General features: G+C 58.7%; 1 protein-coding gene across 1 annotated transcript in view; it reads left to right on the top strand.

The window, feature by feature from the left end:
- LOC133358318 (sodium channel protein type 1 subunit alpha-like) overlaps positions 1-19,408 on the top strand; it is a 112,484-nt gene that overhangs the window by 20,166 nt on the left and 72,910 nt on the right. Inside the window, 1 exon segment of the mRNA XM_061576577.1 lies at positions 15,615-15,723. The gene's annotated coding sequence lies outside the window, so the exon portion shown is untranslated.

The following is a 19,408-nucleotide window of genomic DNA, read 5'->3' as shown; positions in this document are numbered from 1 at the left end:
CGCCCGGACACTCGCCCGGACACTCGCCCGGACACTCGCCTCGCCCGGACACTCGCCCGGACACTCGCCCGGACACTCGCCCGGACACTCGCCCGGACACTCGCCCGGACACTCGCCCGGACACTCGCCCGGACACTCGCCCGGACACTCGCCCGGACACTCGCCCGGACACTCGCCCGGACACTCGCCCGGACACTCGCCCGGACACTTCGCCCCGGACACTCGCCCGGACACTCGCCCGGACACTCGCCCGGACACTCGCCCTGACACTCGCCCGGACACTCGCCCGGACACTCGCCGGACACTCGCCCGGACACTCGCCCGGACACTCGCCCGGACACCTCGCCCTGACACTCGCCCGGACACTCGCCCGGACACTCGCCCGGACCCTCGCCCGGACACTCGCCCGGACACTCGCCCGGACACTCGCCCGGACACTCGCCCGGACACTCGCCCGGACACTCGCCCGGACACTCGCCCGGACACTCGCCCGGACACTCGCCCGGACACTCGCCCGGACACTCGCACGGACACTCGCCCGGACACTCGCCCGGACACTCGCCCGGACACTCGCCCGGACACTCGCCCGGACACTCGCCCGGACACTCGCCCGGACACTCGCCCGGACACTCGCCGGCCCGCGGACACTCGCCCGGACACTCGCCCGGACACTCGCCCGGCACTCGCCGCCCGACACTCGCCCGGACACTCGCCCGGACACTCGCCCGGACACTCGCCCGGACACTCGCCCGGACACTCGCCCGGACACTCGCCGGACACTCGCCCGGACACTCGCCCGGACACTCGCCCGGACACTCGCCCGGACACTCGCCCGGACACTCGCCCGGACACTCGCCCGGACACTCGCCCGGACACTCGCCCGGACACTCGCCCGGACACTCGCCCGGACACTCGCCGGACACTCGCCCGGACACTCGCCCGGACACTCGCCGGACACTCGCCCGGACACTCGCCCGGACACTCGCCCGGACACTCGCCCGGACACTCGCCCGGACACTCGCCCGGACACTCGCCCGGACACTCGCCCGGACACTCGCCCGGACACTCGCCCGGACACTCGCCCGGACACTCGCCCGGACACTCGCCCGGACACTCGCCCGGACACTCGCCCGGACACTCGCCCGGACACTCGCCCACTCGCCCGGACACTCGCCCGGACACTCGCCCGGGACACTCGCCCGGACACTCGCCCGGGACACTCGCCCGGACCACTCGCCCGGACACTCGCCCGGACACTCGCCCCGGACACTCGCCCGGACACTCGCCCGGACACTCGCCCGGACACTCGCCCGGACACTCGCCCGGACACTCGCCCGGACACTCGCCCGGACACTCGCCCGGACACTCGCCCGGACACTCGCCCGGACACTCGCCCGGACACTCGCCGGACACTCGCCCGGACACTCGCCCGGACACTCGCCCGGACACTCGCCCGGACACTCGCCCGGACACTCGCCCGGACACTCGCACGGACACTCGCCCGGACACTCGCCCGGACACTCGCCCGGACACTCGCCCGGACACTCGCCCGGACACTCGCCCGGACACTCGCCCGGACACTCGCCCGGACACTCGCCCGGACACTCGCCCGGACACTCGCCCGGACACTCGCCCGGACACTCGCCCGGACACTCGCCCGGGACACTCGCCCGGACACTCGCCCGGACACTCGCCCGGACACTCGCCCGGACACTCGCCCGGACACTCGCCCGGACACTCGCCCTCGCCCGGACACTCGCCCGGACACTCGCCCGGACACTCGCCCGGACACTCGCCCGGACACTCGCCCGGACACTCGCCCGGACACTCGCCCGGACACTCGCCCGGACACTCGCCACACTCGCCCGGACACTCGCCCGGACACTCGCCCGGACACTCGCCCGGACACTCGCCCGGACACTCGCCCGGACACTCGCCCGGACACTCGCCCGGCACTCGCCCGGACACTCGCCCGGACACTCGCCCGGACACTCGCCCGGACACTCGCCCGGACACTCGCCCGGACACTCGCCCGGACACTCGCCCGACACTCGCCCGGACACTCGCCCGGACACTCGCCCGGACACTCGCCCGGACACTCGCCCGGACACTCGCCCGGACACTCGCCCGGACACTCGCCGGACACTCGCCCGGACACTCGCCCGGACACTCGCCCGGACACTCGCCCGGACACTCGCCCGGACACTCGCCCGGACACTCGCCCGGACACTCGCCCGGACACTCGCCGGACACTCGCCCGGACCACTCGCCCGGGACACTCGCCCGGACACTCGCCCGGGCACCACGCCCGGACACTCGCCCGGACACTCGCCCCGGACACTCGCCCGGACACTCGCCCGGACACTCGCCCCGGACACTCGCCCGGACACTCGCCCGGACACTCGCCCGGACACTCGCCGACACTCGCCCGGACCACTCGCCCGGACACTCGCCCGGACACTCGCCCCCCCCGGACACTCGCCCGGACACTCGGCCCGGACACTCGCCGGACACTCGCCCCGGACACTCGCCCGGACACTCGCCCGGACACTCGCCCGGACACTCGCCCGGACACTCGCCCGGACACTCGCCCGGACACTCGCCCGACACTCGCCCGGACACTCGCCCGGACACTCGCCCGGACCACTCGCCCGGACACTCGCCCGGACACTCGCCCGGACACTCGCCCGGACACTCGCCCCGGACACTCGCCCGGACACGCCCGGACACTCGCCCGGACACTCGCCCGGACACTCGCCCGGACACTCGCCCGGACACTCGCCCGCGACCCTCGCCCGGACACTCGCCCGGACACTCGCCCGGACACTCGCCCGGACACTCGCCCGGACACTCGCCCGGACACACTCGCCCGACACTCGCCCGGACACTCGCCCGGACACTCGCCCGGACACTCGCCCGGACACTCGCCCGACACTCGCCCGACACTCGCCCGGACACTCGCCCGGACACTCGCCCGGACACTCGCCCGGACACTCGCCCGGACACTCGCCCGGACACTCGCCCGGACACTCGCCCGGACACTCGCCCGGCCCAGCGGACGGACACTCGCCGGACACTCGCCCGGACACTCGCCCGGACACTCGCCCGGACACTCGCCCGGACACTCGCCCGGACACTCGCCCGGACACTCGCCCGGACACTCGCCCGACACTCGCCCGGACACTCGCCCGGACACTCGCCCGGACACTCGCCCGGACACTCGCCCGACACTCGCCCGGACACTCGCCCGGACACTCGCCCGGACACTCGCCCGGACACTCGCCCGACACTCGCCCGGACACTCGCCCGGACACTCGCCCGGACACTCGCCCGGACACTCGCCCGGACACTCGCCCGGACACTCGCCCGGACACTCGCCCGGACACTCGCCCGGACACTCGCCCCGGACACTCGCCCGGACACTCGCACCGGACACTCGCCCGGACACTCGCCCGGACACTCGCCCGGACACTCGCCCGGACACTCGCCCGGACACTCGCCCGGACACTCGCCCGGACACTCGCCCGGACACTCGCCCGGGACACTCGCCCGGACACTCGCCCGGACACTCGCCCGGACACTCGCCCGGACACTCGCCCGGACACTCGCCCGGACACTCGCCCGGACACTCGCCCGGACACTCGCCCGGACACTCGCCCGGACACTCGCCCGGACACTCGCCCGGACACTCGCCCGGACCACTCGCCCGGACACTCGCCCGGACACTCGCCCGGACACTCGCCCGGACACTCGCCCGGACACTCGCCCGGACACTCGCCCGGACACTCGCCCGGACACTCGCCCGGACACTCGCCCGGACACTCGCCCGGCCCCCGCCCGGACACTCGCCCGGACACTCGCCGGACACTCGCCCGGACACTCGCCCGGACACTCGCCCGGACACTCGCCCGGGACACTCGCCCGGACACTCGCCCCGGACACTCGCCGGGACACTCGCCCGGACACTCGCCCGGACACTCGCCCGGACACTCGCCCCGGACACTCGCCCGGACACTCGCCCGGACACTCGCCCGGACACTCGCCCGGACACTCGCCCGGACACTCGCCCGGACACTCGCCCGGACACTCGCCCGGACACTCGCCCGGACACTCGCCCGGACACTCGCCCGGACACTCGCCCGGACACTCGCCCGGACACTCGCCCGGACACTCGCCCGGACACTCGCCCGGACACCTCGCCCGGACACTCGCCCGGACACTCGCCCGGACACTCGCCCGGACACTCGCCCGGACACTCGCCCGGACACTCGCCCGGACACTCGCCCGGACACTCGCCCGGACACACACTCGCCCGGACACTCGCCCGGACACTCGCCGGACACTCGCCCGGACACTCGCCCGGACACTCGCCCGGACACTCGCCCGGACACTCGCCCGGACACTCGCCCGGACACTCGCCCGGACACTCGCCCGGACACTCGCCCGGACACTCGCCCGGACACTCGCCCGGACACTCGCCCGGACACTCGCCCGGACACTCGCCCGGACACTCGCCCGGACACTCGCCCGGACACTCGCCCGGACACTCGCCCGGACACTCGCCCGGACACTCGCCCGGACACTCGCCCGGACACTCGCCCGGGACACTCGCCCGGACACTCGCCCGGACACTCGCCCGGACACTCGCCCGGACACTCGCCCGGACACTCGCCCGGACACTCGCCCGGACACTCGCCCGGACACTCGCCCGGACACTCGCCCGGACACTCGCCCGGACACTCGCCCGGACACTCGCCCGGACACTCGCCCGGACACTCGCCCGGACACTCGCCCGGACACTCGCCCGGACACTCGCCCGGACACTCGCCCGGACACTCGCCCGGACACTCGCCCGGACACTCGCCCGGACACTCGCCCGGACACTCGCCCGGACACTCGCCCGGACACTCGCCCGGACACTCGCCGGACACTCGCCCGGACACTCGCCCGGACACTCGCCCGGACACTCGCCCGGACACTCGCCCGGACACTCGCCCGGACACTCGCCCGGACACTCGCCGGACACTCGCCCGGACACTCGCCGGACACTCGCCCGGACACTCGCCCGGACACTCGCCCGGACACTCGCCCGGACACTCGCCCGGACACTCGCCCGGACACTCGCCCGGACACTCGCCCGGACACTCGCCCGGACACTCGCCCGGACACTCGCCCGGACACTCGCCCGGACACTCGCCCGGACACTCGCCCGGACACTCGCCCGGACACTCACTCGCGCAAGACTCGTCCGTGCAGAGATTCGTCCATGGACCCGCGCGCGGTCCACACGAGCGCCCGAGATGGGGGCTGTTTCGAGCCGAGAGCTCCATTCATTCGGCTCTCTTTGCAAACTCTGCACCTCGCCCGATGCCAAAGTGGCACGGCGATGTTGCTAACAGCCACGCACCTGTCCCATTCAAACACCTCTTTATCCGCATGAGAGCACGTTTAGTAATAATTATTATAATGGTACACTACGAGTAATAACCCATTGATGTATCCAGAAAAGCCTCGACGAATCTCAAGGGTTTTGTATTGTTGTTAATGAGGGCCCCGCTGCTACGTTCGGACGTTTCGCCAATTCCGCGGGCGAGTGTAGTAGTGTACTGCATCGCGCTGTTGGTTGGGAGCCCCACCACGCGGACCTGAAGGGTCGACGCTCATTTGAACAGATGCACAACTGGTGCTTGACAGGAACGCTGCAGCGAGTTCTGAAGCCTCACTGCAGCTTGAGGTTTGAGAGGGCTGATCACGTCCACCAAGCGATGATTTTGTTCTCGTGGGAGGAAACCAGAGAAGACCCACCACGTATGGGGGGAAGGGGGGTGCCACTCGGATCTGCACACAGATTGGTCCAATAATCCATTGCAGTTGAAACAATTGGGCAAGTTTCTTAAATGTTCCCATCTCTGTCCAGCCAGCGGTATAAATGGGCACTCCCCACAGCTCCTCGGTCGGAGTAAAATGTGGGTATGCCCATCTCTTCCAAGACGTCTGGTCTTCGTGGTAGTAGTCCAGGCTGAACGAAGGCGGTCACGGTGGCTAGGAGATGTTAACTACCTCGCCTGGTCTACAGGAGGTCGTGGGTTCGATCCCGACCCTCACGCCTGCTGCTGCTGCTGTATATTTGGAGTCTGCGTCTATCTCTCTCCCCGTGGTCGCGTGGATTTTTCTCCGGGTCCTCCGGTGTTTCGCTCCACAATTAGAATCAACATCAACACGCGTTCAGAGTTTTTGGCCGCTGTAAGTTCCCGCACAATGAGCCACCTCGTGGAGCGATCATCTGTGGGCAGGTCGCTTATGAAGAGGCGCTCCGTAGCTCGGTGCGCCTCACCTGGTAAAACACACAATAGTTGAGTTGTAGGCCTCCTCCTCCACAGCTTCTGCCCCACTTCTCACCTGACCCTGCGATGTAATACTCCACTATTGTTGTATCCGCTAATGATCACCGATTCCCTCGCTCCATCTCCTCGGTGTGCATCCTCTCGAGGGCGCGTTCCATTCCTTGGCTGTTTGAAAGCCAGGCCAGTTGCACGCTTGAGGCTACGTGACGTTTCTAAGTCTCGCTGGTAGGAGGTCACTAGACAGGCGCAGCAGGTGTCATGGGTTGACTGACTGAGATGACTGGCAGATACACCACCCGTGCCCCCCCCCCCCTACTGTGCCAACTCGCTGCATTGTATCCGCCCGGCACTCCGCTCGTTGTTGTGAGCGTCGCTCCTCCTCCCTCCATTGTTGTTGGAGGGCGATTGCCTCAGCAGCGTCCTTCGCGAGCCTCCTCCTCCTCCACAGAGGTCCATCTTGACACCGCCGGTACCGGTCTACGACAACAAAGACAAAGACGTGAAGACACACGCGGTGCACAACGCGCGTTTGACATCCCACTGCTGAGCACAGGCCTCGCCCGCGTGGACAGTGCGGCACCATGGGATGGCACCGTGGGTTGGCACCGTGGGTTGGCACCATGGGACGGCACCATGGGACGGCACCATGGGACGACACCGTGGAATGACACCGTGGGACGGCACCATGGGACGGCACCATGGGACGGCACCATGGGACGACACCGTGGAATGACACCATGGGACGGCACCATGGGACGGCACCATGGGACGGCACCATGGGACGGCACCATGGGACGGCACCATAGGATGGCACCGTGGAATGACACCGTGGGATGGCACCATGGGACGGCACGGAGAGACGGGCAAGGGGGGGCAAGCGAGGGGGGCTCGGCTAACTCGCCCCCATCGCCACATCTGTCACTCAGATGCCGATCTTTGACGCCGCACAGATTATTTGGTGACGCCGCTGCTGCGTTGGCAGTGATGGTACACAAACGCAAATAACAACACAACAGCAACAACACGTTCGTAAATAACAACACCCGGGCCTAAACGGGAATGATATATATAATGGGCGACGTTTCGGGCAATGGACCCTTCCTGCTTTGAGAAGGGTTCATCGCCCGAAACGTCTCCCGGTGTTAATGAATGTGTTGAGATTATTGTCGTGCACAAATCATCCCCCCATCCCCGGTCAGCCCCGCCCGCTCCCCCCATCCGAAGCAATTTCAGTTTGCGAGCGAATTACGAATGCTGGAACGGGACATTGATATTTCATCAGCCACGGTCAAGCCACTGCTGAATGAAGGCCTCCCTCCCCCCAAGCCACCGCCGCCACCTCTGATGTAACAATCCATCCGGTCACGAACTGATTTCATAGCTCCGTCTCTCTTTGGCGGACGTGCGATTCGGATGCGTTCCATTCCTTGGCCGGTTCGAAAGCCGATTTTGGCCATCGATGAAGGGACTGCATGTGTCAGTCTACAATGGGACAACGCGCAGCTGGATTTGTTGGTTCGTGGGGGCTGTTTGACCGTACTTCGCCACGCTGCTCAATGCGTGTTGATGAACAGGTTGGGGTGCAGCAAGCAGGGTACCCAGACCCGGTTTAGATGTCACTCGTCACTGATGTCAACTGTGGTGGAGAATCTATTTCTGTTCTATTTTTATTTGACCAGGTAAGCTGTGCAGCTCTTTTTCAGAAGCAACCTGGCTATCAAAAATAATAGCTCACCCAAGTGGCTCATCACGTGGAAATTTATTGCAGCCAAATCAGAGGTCGCAATCGGGTACCCGATACCCGTACCCTACCCGATACCCGGCTACCCGTACCCGGCCGGGTACTTGTACCCGTTTGCGACCCTGGTGCGGCCGAGTACGGGTACGGGTAGGCCTTGAGTCAATGGTGAGTAACTGTTTGTCACTCATTTCCCAACGTCTTGTCTCTTCTCACAATTCAAGTTCCTAGAATCAACCCACCCACACCTGCAACATGGCTTCATCCCAGAGGTCGCAATCGGGTACCCGTACCCTACCCGATACCCGGCCGGGTACGGGTAGCCATGTATCGAGTAGGGTACGGGTATCGGGTACCCGTTTGCGACCCTGGTGCGGCCGGGTACGGGTAAGGAATCAAAACCCGTTTGCGACCTCTGAGCCAAATATTCGTAAGCGCTTGTTTCGGAATGTGGAGGGGAAAAAAAACCGGAGGACCCAGAGAAAAATCCTCACGACCACGGGGAGAGAGACATGCACACCATAAATATACAGGTTTCAGGGTCGGGATTGAAGCCACGACCTCCTGCATACCAGGCGAGGGAGTTAACATCTCGCCCTTCTAGCGCCCAGTCATGTAGCTGGGTTCACAGTGCAGTGCGCTAACCATTGCACCTCCGCTCCCAAATATAATACGAATGCCCCTTATTCGCTGAGTCTCAAGACTCTCTTTCAGCAGGGTCCTGTCAAGTTTTCGCAGTCAGGGGGGAAATGTTGCTGCTGCTGTGTGATCCGGATTGAGTAATTTGCAAATAATGATGCCGCATTGGGGATTTTTCGGCCATTACCAGTTACACTGTGGGTTTGTTTTAGATGTCCAAGCGTCTCTGTATAAACACCTCACCCACCCACCCAGACTATTCAACTCATTCTGTAAGCCCGACCTCACCCACCCAGACTATTCAACTCATTCCGTAAGCCCGACCTCACCCACCCAGACTATTCAACTCATTCTGTAAGCCTGGACTCACCCACCCAGACTATTCAACTCACTCTGTAAGCCCGACCTCACCCGCCCCGACTATTCAACTCATTCTGTAAGCCCGGCCTCACCCACCCGGACTATTCAACTCATTCTGTAAGCCCGGCCTCACCCACCCAGACTATTCAACTCATTCTGTAAGCCCGACCTCACCCACCCAGACTATTCAACTCATTCTGTAAGCCCGACCTCACCCACCCAGACTATTCAACTCATTCTGTAAGCCCGACCTCACCCACTCAGACTATTCAACTCATTCTGTAAGCCCGGCCTCACCCACCCCGACTATTCAACTCATTCTGTAAGCCCGACCTCACCCACCCAGACTATTCAACTCATTATGTAAGCCCGACCTCACCCACCCAGACTATTCAACTCATTCTATAAGCCCGACCTCACCCACCCAAACTATTCAACTCATTCTGTAAGACCGACCTCACCCACCCAGACTATTCAACTCATTCTGTAAGCCCGACCTCACCCACCCAGACTATTCAACTCATTCTGTAAGCCCAACCTCACCCACGCAGACTATTCAACTCATTCTGTAAGCCCGACCTCACCCACCCCGAATATTCAACTCATTCTGTAAGCCCGACCTCACCCACCCAGACTATTCAACTCATTCTGTAAGCCCGACCTCACCCACCCAGACAATTCAACTCATTCTGTAAGCCCGACCTCACCCACCCAGACTATTCAACTCATTCTGTAAGCCCGACCTCACCCACCCCGACTATTCAACTCATTCTGTAAGCGCGACCTCACCCACCCAGACTATTCAACTCATTCTGTAAGCCCGACCTCACCCACCCAGACTATTCAACTCATTCTCTAAACCCGACCTCACCCACCCCGACTATTCAACTCATTCTGTAAGCCCGATCTCACCCACCCAGACTATTCAACTCATTCTGTAAGCCCGACCTCACCCACCCAAACTATTCAACTCATTCTGTAAGCCCGACCTCACCCACCCAGACTATTCAACTCATTCTGTAAGCCCGAACTCACCCACCCAGACTATTCAACTCATTCTGTAAGCCCGACCTCACCCACCCAGACTATTCAACTCATTCTGTAAGCCCGAACTCACCCACCCAGACTATTCAACTCATTCTGTAAGCCCGAACTCACCCACCCAGACGATTCAACTCTGCCCACCCCATGAGTAAGAACCAATCAACCTCTGTGCTGTACATTTTGGACACCCGAGTTCAAAGATGTGGTTTTCGACTCTTCCCCAGGCTTGGCCGTACCTCTTCCACTTGTTGGCCCGTCTAGAACATGATTGCATTGTACACAAGCCACTCAACTGTTAAGCCTTTTAAACAGACCATGACGATGAAAGTCTCCCAGCGCTCTGTAGCCCCACTCAAACGCGATTACAATGTACACCACACAGTTCCGTAACCGCTTTGAAGAACATCGTTCGCATTTACATCTGTCAATGGCAGCAGTCTGCGTCCATTGGATTTAACATCATGGTGACAGTTTAACATACGACTTCATATCGTTTATCTCGTTATCATAATCATCATCATGAGACATCTTAGAATGATATCATCGTGATCACTCGGCCATGATGAATACACTGCTGAGTGAAGGCCTGCTCGTCGAGCCGGTCCTTGAGATCCATCTCTTACGATCCTGCGCTGTAACTAACCAACCTCGCTGCACACGATATCATCCAATCGCCTCATCCCCATTCAATCACATATTGTATATATATGGTGCATTATTTGCTTTATATTATACGAACAGCTGTTAGGATATGTCGAGTACAATTGTTAATTAATCGATGAATGCCCCCCCCCCCCCCCACCAGCCATTAGAGGCCGATACACGTGTAAAACATATCTTGCATCTAATCACGACAAGTAATTGTATCGCTGCGATGGAGTTTGGGGAGTGATGAACATTATACGCCTCGTGTTACCCAACGCACCACTGGACAGCGTGAGCTGGCCTTCATCCAGCAGTGGGTAGACAATGGCTGATGGTGACTCGGCCTACAATGAGTACTCGGGAGACAAAGGCGTCCGGGCGTGGTGCTGGCCACCAATCCCCTTTGTGTGCTGTGCCGGTCATCATCGGTGCTACTCGCGAAGAGCATTTGCATCAACCGAGTCTGCTGCAGGCTTCACGGGGATCTTTGTCTTTGTGCCCGTGGCTGCTGTAACCCAGCGCTGTGGAGGCAGCAGCCAAGGTTGGTGGATCACGCACAGATGGTTGTGAAACTCCATTTCCCGTTGGGTCTCGAGGGAGGAGCCACAGCCCTGACACGCCAGAAGGTGGTACAACAAACGTGGACTCATCTCCGTCTGTCTCGTGCGTACGAGATTGAGTGTTGCCGGTTTCCTGCCACGTGTATACACATTCATTCATTAGCTGAAGAGCATCTTGAGCTCCATAGGACACAGAGCTTGGGAAATTGTTGGTAGCACCGGCTCCTCGTTGCCTGGCTGTTGCCCTTCCACTTTGCCCGTGGTTAATCGGTGATTGTGAGTCAGAGGCGTAGCTAGGGGGGGGGGTGCAGGGGGGTACATATGTCCCCGGGCGCCAAGGTAAAGGGGCGCCAAAATGAGGCTTACAACGTTACATTATAACTTATTGCGGCGGGCGCGGCAGCCTGAAACTACTGCACAAATCTACACCTCAACCTAAAAGTTTATATATCCCGCCACACACAGCCTACATGTCATGTAATTACATTTTGGTATGTGATTAAACGGGGGGGGGGCGCCAATTTTATAGTTCGTCCCCGGGCGCAAAATATCCTAGCTACGCCACTGTTGTGAGTGATGCAATTTGCACGAAGGATGCAAATATGTAAACTATAAAAACAAAACGACTTTGTTATTTTCCCAGGTAAGGCCTCACTGAGCTGTGCAGCTCTTCTTTCCAGAAGCGACCCGCCCACAGATGATCGCTCAACGAAGTGGCTGATACCATCGTGTGGAAATTGACAGCAGCCAAAGACTCGAAGCGCTTGACGTTGATTCTAAATGTGGATTTTTCGCCATGTCCAGAGAGGACACGCACATTCCAAATATACAGCAGGCGTCAGGGTCGTGTAGGGATCGAACCCACGACCTCCTGTATGTCAGACGAGCTCGTTAACATCTCGCCACCGTGGTGACATTTACAATTAAACATACAGATTATGATAAAGCATTGACGATGCATATGATATCTCAATCAAAGTACGTCACAACGATCTATGTTGTGCTCCGTATCATGTGGGTGGACTAGGCCCCGCCCTGGGAACGTGTACATTCCCACCTAAGATGACCACTGCCCCGAGCTTATTCGACAAGAAGACGATGATGTCACTCGTCCTCGATTCATCATCATCAGCATTGTCCGCCAATGTCTGGCGCGGGGGGGGGGGGTGCCTTTAGGGAGCGGTGGCGCAGTGATTAGCGCACTGCGCGACGAACCCGGCGAACAGAGTTCGATTCCCGCCCACGTCCAACACCGGGGATGCTTATCTGAACCGGTCCTGGGCGTCGCCCTAGGTCGACTCGGCCTCAAATTAGTACATGGTGCTATGTGTAAACATCGCTACTGGGGAGACAAAGGCGGCCGGGCGTAATGCTTGCCACCCGCTCCATCGTGTGCTGTGCCGGCCTTCAGAGGTGTTCGCTAACAGCACTTGCCCCAACACGTCTGTTGGGGGAGCGGGGCGGGGGGGGCTTTGTTTGACCATACTTCACCACGCTGGTCAACACGGGTTGGTCAATCACTCGCCACTGATGTTAGCCGTGACCGGGGGATTGAACTCAGATTTCACAGCTCACAGTTTGTGAAGCCATTGCATTACAGTCTCCGTCCACTTCACACCACTCGCCATCGGCGACTAGCGTGGTGAAGTATGGTCAAACCGCCCCCCCCCCCCCTCTCGCCATGACCGTGGCACAGCGCGAGGAAGGCCTTGAATCGAGCACAGTCAAGCCCTGCGTACTGCCTCGTCCCGGTACTATTGTCGACTGCTCGTGCCATTGCCCAGTCGGGCGCTGTGCGCAGGGCTCGCCCACGGTACGTGTGTGCATATGTCGCTGTGTGTCGGTGTGTGCGTGGCCTGGACGGGGAGCGGTGGCGCAGTGGTTAGCGCACTGCGCTGCGTTTCGCCGGCGACCCGAGTTCGATTCCCGCTCACGGCCAGTGACGGTGACGATTTTCTGCACCGGTCCTTTGGTCTCTCCCTACGTTGACTCGGCCTCAAATGAGTACCTGGTGCGGTGTGTAAACGTGGCCACTTAGGAAGACAAAGGCGGCCGGGCGTGGTGTTGACCACACACGCCCCTCGTGTTTCGAGCCGGTCTTCAGAGGTGTTCGCTAACAGCACTTGCTTCTACAAGCCTGTGAAGGCTATACGGGGAATCTTTGTCTTTGTGTGGGGAGCGGTGGTGAGCGTGTTGCGCTACGAACCCGGCGACCCGAGTTCGATTTCCGCTCAATGCCAACACAAATGGCGATTATTTGAACCGGTTCTAGGCCTCTCCTAGGTCGACTCAGCCTGAAGAAATGTGTACCTGCTGCGGTGTGTAAATGTCGAGACAAAGGCGGCCAGGCTTGGTCCTGGCCACATCACGTCAAGGCCGTACGGATCTTAATAGGTGCTCGCTTACAACACTTGCCCTGACATTATGTTAAGGCTATACGGGGGATCTTTGTATTTTTACGCGTGGTTCACGCATTGAGCTTACACTATTGACTCGATGGGTTCGATTCCCAACCACGGCTAACACCAGTGGCAAGTGGTATCCGCATCCTTCACGGGCGTCTCCTAGGTATACTCGGCCTCAAATGAGAGCATGCTACAGTGCGTAAGCATCGGCAAAGGTCTGTGCTGGTGAATGTGATTGTGTCTGTGGATTGATGGGTGAGTGGAGGTCTTTCCTGGGATATGATTGCATACTGTATGTGCATTGGTGGGTGGGTGTTTGATTCTTGCTCACGGCCAACACCAGTGACGATAATCTGAACTGGTCACTGGTCTCCCCTAGGTCGACTCAGCCTCAAACGAGTACCCGGTGTGGTGTGTAAACCACTAGGAAGACAAAGGCGGCCGCCCGTGTGGTTGGCCACCTCGTGTGCCTTGCCGACATTCATAGGTGCCAGTCGCTAACAGCACTTTCCCGAACAGTCTGTTCAGGCTATACGGTGGGACTTTGTCTTTGTGCTGGTGTATGTGATTGTGTCTGTGGATTGGTGTGTGTGTGTAAGTTTGTGCTGGTGTGTGTGTGATTGTGTCTGTGGATTGGTGGTTGAGTGTATGTGCCCACCCTGGGCCTCTGCTAGGTCCACTCAGCCTCAAATAAATACCTGGTGTCGCGTGTCAATATCAGCACTGGGGAGACAAAGGTGGTCAGACGTGGTGCTGGCCACCCACCCCCTCGTGTGGCGTGGCCGGCTTTCATCGTGATCGTTCACAGAAACTTGCCCCTACAGTCGACCAATTCCATCCGGGGGATCTTTGTCTTTGGAGTGGTATAAATGTTCTGTCGTATTCACTTTAATAGGAACTCGCGAACAGTAATTGCCCCGATGGCACTTGCGCGTGTCTGTGTGTAGATGCGTTGTGTCTGTGTCTGTAGGATGTAAGTGCACATTTTGTGAATGTGTCGGTGTTTGTCTGTGTGACTGTCTTGGTTTACAGTACTGGGTGTCTCATCAGTACGTGTCTATGTACAGCACTTGCCTCTTAAGGCTACACGGGCGGGGGGCTATTTGTCTTTGCGTGATTGTGCGCATGCATCTGTATACGCGTCTGTCCGCCTGCCTGTGTGAGTGTATCAGTGTGCAGGTGTGTGTACATGTATCTGTGTGTGTATCTTGAGGCGTGTCTGTCTGCTGACTCTACGTCTACGTGTGTGTGTGCCGGTGTGTTTCTCGCCGTGTGCGTGTAACGGTGTCTGTACCGGTGTGTTTGTACATGTGTGTGTCATGAGGATGTGTGTGTGTGTGTTCGTGTGTCTGCGATGTGTATATGTTGTATGTAAGTCTGTGTCTGTGTAGGGGGTGGGGAGCGCGGTATGTATCCGCGTGTATGTGCACGAGTGTGTGCCCACGCCTGTCCTCCCGCGCCTCTCCGTGGATGCGTGTGTGTGTGTGCGCGTTCGTGTGTGTGTGCGCGCGTGTGTGTAAGAGCCTGAGTCCGTTCGTCCGTCCGCTCCTGCCCGTGTGTGCATCGGTTGCGTTCCTGCGTGTGTGTGTGCCAGTGTTTGTCTGTGCCAGTGTGTGTGTGTGCCAGTGTGTGTGTGCCAGTGTGTGTGTTAGTGTGTGTGTGCCCACGCCTGTGTCCTCCCCCCCGCCTGCCTGTGTGTGTGTCAAGAGCGTGAGTGGCCGAGTTCGTCCGTGTGTGCATCCGTCCGTACGTATCCCCATCCTGTCCTGCCCGTCCGCTCGAGTGCGCGCGTGTGTGTGTGTGTGCCGGTGTGCGTGTGTATCCGTGTGCGTGTGTATCCGTGTGTGTGTACCAGTGTGTGCGTGTGTGTGTGTGCCAGTGTGTGTTCGCGTGTAGAGGCTCGAAAAGCCCGTCTCGTATCCGCATAGCAACATGGCGCTGTGATAGCTGCTGCATTTGAACTACGCCTCACACTCTGCGGCAACGGAGTGAGTACAATGATGAGTCTCTCTCGCGCTCTCTCTCTCTCTCTCTTCTCCGGGTGATGCGAACCGGGCCGATCTGATTTACTCAGATAATAAATAACGCGATGCTTATTCTGTTCTTGCTGTTGTTGCTGCTGTTTTTGCTTTAAAAAAAGATGTATAATTGTGTGTGCGCGCGCGTGCCTGATGCGGGATGATGAGGATGGGGGACAATATGCAGGAGACGTGTGTGGTTATCGGGGTGCGTGTTGGTTTGCTATCTCGAGCTGGGTGTGTGTGGTGTGTGTTTGTGCAATGTGTGTGTGCGTGTGTGCACCAACACACGCACGCACACCTTTTGCCGGTACACGTGAACGCACACCTTCATTGAATCCTTACCAAAGACAAACATCCCCCGTGTAGCCTTAACCGACTTTTTGGGGCAAGTGCTGTTAGCGAGCACCTATGAAGGCCGGGTCGGCCCACGAGGGGGTGGATGGCCGGCACCACGCCCGGCCGCCTTTGTCTCCCCAGTGGCGATGTTTACGCTACGCACCAGGTACTCATTTGATACTGAGTCGACCTAGGGCGAGGCCCAGGAGCGTTTCAGATCGTCACTGGCGAGCGGGATTCGAACTCGGGTCGCCGGATTCGTAGCATAGCGCAGTGCGCTAACTGCTGCGCCACCGCTCCCCACATCCACACTCGCGTGCACAATCACCCACGGAAAGACATGCGCTTGCACGATGCCTTCTAGCGAACACACACACACGCACACCTTAATTGAACCCATACGATACTCACCTTTATTCACCGATGATCGCACACAGTCAATGAACCCATGACGCACACACACACATCCTTGGTGCAAACACCCATTCATAGAGCGAAACATACACGGCACAACACACAGCCCCGCATAGAACCATCACACCTTCGATGACCCACCCCCCACATGCACATTTCTATAATTGTAACAAAGCAAAGACAAAGCTCCCCCGTCTAGCCTGAACAGCCGGTTGGGGCAAGTGGCGAGCATCTATGAAGGTCGGATCGGCACACATACACACACACATACACACACACATACACACACATACACACACATACACACATACACACACACATACACACACATACACACACAGACACACACAGATACACACACATACACACACATACACACACACACACACATATACACACACACATACACACACACATACACACACACACACGTTCATCACACACACACACACACACGTTCATCACACACACACATACACGTTCATCACACACACATACACACACACGTTCATCATACACACACATACACACACACACACGTTCATCACACACACACATACACACATACATACACACACACGTTCATCACACACACACACGTTCATCACACACACACATACACACACATACACACACACACACGTTCATCACACACACACATACACACACATACATACACACACACACATACACACACACACGTTCATCACACACGCACACATTGAACCGTTTACCTGCGAGCTGCTGCGGTCCCTTGCAGTGTCACGTGTCACAGGTGATCGCTCGTGACCGATTGACGTTTCATTTCACGGCATCATGTGTGCGTGCGTGTGTCCTGGACCTCCCCTAGGTCGACTCAGCCTTACAATGAGTACCTGGTCACGGTGTGTAAGCATTTCCACTGGGGATGCAAAGGCGGCCGGGCGTGGTGTTAACACCACCTACCCCTTCGTAGGCCGTGCTCGCCAGCAGCACTTGGCCCATTCGTCTGTGCAGGCTGTATGGGGGATCTTTGTCTTTGTGATTGCGCATGTGGTTTTGGGTGTGAATGGGGAGTGGTGGCGCTGTGATTAGCGCACTGCGCTACGAAACCCGGCAAACATCACTTGATCCGTGATATGAGAACTGGGCCTCTTCTCGATCGACTCGGCCTTAAATAAGTACCGATTGCGGTGTGTGAAAGCTGAAAAAGGCGTTGGGGCATGTGCTGTCAGTACAGTACTCAGTACACTACTCATAGGTGCTCGCTAACTGCTATTGACCAGTTTTTTGCAGTCGATACGCGGATCTTTGTCTTGTAATTATGAGTTTTAGGAAGGTGTTAACGGTTATATAAAGGGGTGTGCGAACGGCTATGTAACGGGGTGTGTTCATGGTTCTATAAAGGTCTGTGCAAGGGTTCTTTGACGGTGAGGGTTTTATGCCGGTGCGAGTAAGGTTCTATAAAGGTGTGCACGTGTGTTAAGGGTTCCATATCGGCGTGCCTTCAGGGTTATATGAAGGTGTGTGTTCATGGTTCTACCGAGGTCTGTTTGTAAGTGTTCTATAGAGGTGTGCGTGTGCTCAAAGTTTATTGAAGGTGTGTGTGTGTGTGTGTTCAGGGCTCTGGATGTCTGTGAATGGTTCTATGAATGAGCGTGGGCTTCAGTATGTTCAGTCCACGTATTGGCCTTGTGATACCTCTTCGTGCTATGGTTAGGTATTGTCTTACGTAGCGTATTTTGACAGAGTTTGCACTGCACGGTCGGTATATTGTTAAATATAGAAGGTAATGTAACCCATTAGTACATGATACATCACACACTGACCATCCAGAGTGACTGGTATACATTACAATAATGTTCTAGAATGGCTAGAGAGCTCACATTCTGTACACATTTAGACTAGTCCGTGCTGATGTTCAGAGCTTAATTTCTCACTGAATATACGTTTTCGCTGGGTATACCAGAGTAGTAAGTATAGGCACCAGCTGTATAGCGAGAGGCATGGCTGGACGCGTTAGTTGATTAGCTGCAGTCACAGGGAACACATTTAAGCCAATATTTGAGATGGTGGGCCCCATTAATTACAACACAAGAGGCTGATTGGTTTCACGCACAGCCTCGAGTTCCAACATCACTGCTGCTACTGCTCTCCGAGTCCAGCGCCAGACACTTCACACGCAGAGTACACGGAGCCGGCGACCTGAGTTCGATTCTCGGCCACGGCTAACAGCAGTTGGCAAGCGATATCTGAACTACCAAGCCGCACTGTGGCACATCGTGGCGAGGTACGGTCAAACAATACCCCGCGATCGGCACTGGCGTGGGGGTGTACATGAGTCTGTCACGTCCTTCAAGGAATAAAATATAACGACGTTTTAGGTATTAGCCTATTTATTGGCCTTCCAGCTCCATGTGTTCCAGCAGCATCTATTAAAGGAGGCAAACTCCAAATCGGTTTTGACTTGTCCTGAGTCTCACCAGCAAGGTGTGTGGTCTGTCAAGCACACGGCAGCTGGATTGCCCGCTCTTACTGAACACGCACGGATCGGACATCACAATGGCAATTAGGAGACTAAACAATACAGTACAATGTGCTTGGGCAGTACGAACGCGTCGTGGCAAGACGAGAAGGGGATGTTGATGATGATGGCCGAGACTGGTGGCGGAGTGGCAGTCAAAGGAGCGGACGCGTTCGCCAGAGTGCCCTCGCTGCCGAGATGCAGCGGACGAGTTGAGGTGGACGGATGGATGGGGGTCACGTGGGCGGCAGCACCGACCACGAGATTGCAATCCAGCAGTGGATAGACAATGGCTGAAGAAGATGATGGGACAATAATTTTCCGTTAAATGCATGGGGGAGGAGGAACAGTTTATTTACTCATGCGAATTCTGCTGAGGCAGCGTACGACCGTTATTCT

Source organism: Lethenteron reissneri, chromosome 61 (genome assembly GCF_015708825.2).
Source record: "Lethenteron reissneri isolate LAM-NWPU_2019-01 chromosome 61, ASM1570882v1, whole genome shotgun sequence".
NCBI lineage: Eukaryota > Metazoa > Chordata > Hyperoartia > Petromyzontiformes > Petromyzontidae > Lethenteron > Lethenteron reissneri.
This window is presented reverse-complemented; position numbering and strand designations above follow the sequence as displayed.